Below are 1,593 nucleotides of genomic sequence, written 5' to 3' on the forward strand. Positions count from 1 at the left end.
CATTATCATCAGACTGCAGGACCACGCAGTTGTGGCTGCAGAGGAGCTAGAGGAGGAAGAGGCACAGGCAGCAACAGTAGATCCCGTAGCGGATGATGCACCAGTTGATCCAGCTGCCGAGCATATAGATATTGACTTAGAGCACCTTGCAGATGCCACAGAGCAATGCTCTCCAACTGGGTCGCCCATTCACGAGCAGGAGCAGACTCAGGAGTTTTCTTCTAATTCATCTATGCCTGAGGCTCCAGATCTGACCCTCGGCTTTGGAGTACGCCTGCAGACTTTTGAGGATGCTGTTGTTACCATACGAGTTGAAGGCCTTGGTCATATAGACCAACAAGGTATCTTTCATCCTAATGTGCACAATGAGAACATACAAGTACCATTAGGCATGCCTAGACCATTCATTCACCAACCACCACAACAACAAGGCCAAGTTCCATTTGGAATACCAAGGCCAATGTACGCTCCAAAACCTCCCATCATCGATCAAGGAATTCAAAACCAAGGTGTTCATGTTGCACCTCAAGTAGCAAATCCACCTCTTGCTTTAAGAGACCATTATGTGCCTAGTGAGTATAATGCACCTACATACATCCAATTGCCTCCATTTAGAGCACATCATTATGAAATTAAGCCACAAAACATTCAAATGCTTCTTAACTATCATGGACTTCCAAGTGAAGAACCTTACAAGCATTTGGATGAGTTTCTTGAAGTATGTTCCACCATAAAATATACGGACATGCCGAAAGAGGTTTTAAGATTCAAACTTTTTCCATTCACCTTAAAAGACAAGGCAAAGTATTGGTTTAACAATCTTAGGCCTTTTTCAATCACTTCTTGGGCAGAAATGCAACAAGAGTTCTTGAAGAAGTACTATTCAGTTTCTAAAACCAATGCTATGAGAACCTCAATTCGAGAATTTTCACATGGGGATGGAGAAACGTTTCATGAGGCATGGGAACGCTTCAATGAATTGCTTAGGAAGTGTCCACATCATGACATGCCTAAATGGCAATTATTTCAATATTTCTTTGAAAGCTTATCGGACAACTATAAGGGTATGGTTGATGCTTCCATGGGTGGCTCATACATTGATAGGCATGAGGATGATGTGTGGCGTCTTTATGAGAGCATGAGTGAAAATTCTTTGCATAGAACATTATCATCAAGAATGGTAGAAATTCACAAGGAAGGAAGAGTGTTGGCTTATATCAAGTCGACCGTTCAAATGAAATAGCCGCCGAAATGAAGTCTTTATCTCTAAGGTTTGATCAATTTTTGATTAACTAAAACTCGGCGAACCAAGTTTCTTCCTTCCTTAATCATTCTCATCGTGCATCAAATGAAACATGTATGACTTGTTCTAGTGTTCTTCATTCTACTTCTCATTGTCCTCACGGACAAGTACAAAATGAACCTAATGAACAAGTCAATGCAGCTTTTGTGAACCAAGGGAACAATCCTTTTGGTATTCATTATAATCCAAGTTGGAGGAATCATCTGAATTTCTCTTGAAAAAACCAAGGAGAGGGCTCAAACCCTTCCCACGGCGGTTTTCAAGGGAAGTACATTCCACCTCCTCTTCAA

General features: G+C 41.5%; 1 pseudogene; it reads right to left on the reverse strand.

Annotated features, from left to right (window-relative positions):
* Positions 1-909: 909 nt before the first annotated feature.
* On the reverse strand, positions 910-1,008 carry LOC132275610 (small nucleolar RNA R71; annotated as a pseudogene).
* Between the last annotated feature and the right edge of the window lie 585 nt (positions 1,009-1,593).

This window comes from Cornus florida, unplaced genomic scaffold, assembly GCF_030987335.1.
Source record: "Cornus florida cultivar Cherokee Brave unplaced genomic scaffold, ASM3098733v1 CherokeeBrave_3.0.0_Hap2_Chr09, whole genome shotgun sequence".
Classification (NCBI taxonomy): Eukaryota; Viridiplantae; Streptophyta; class Magnoliopsida; order Cornales; family Cornaceae; genus Cornus; species Cornus florida.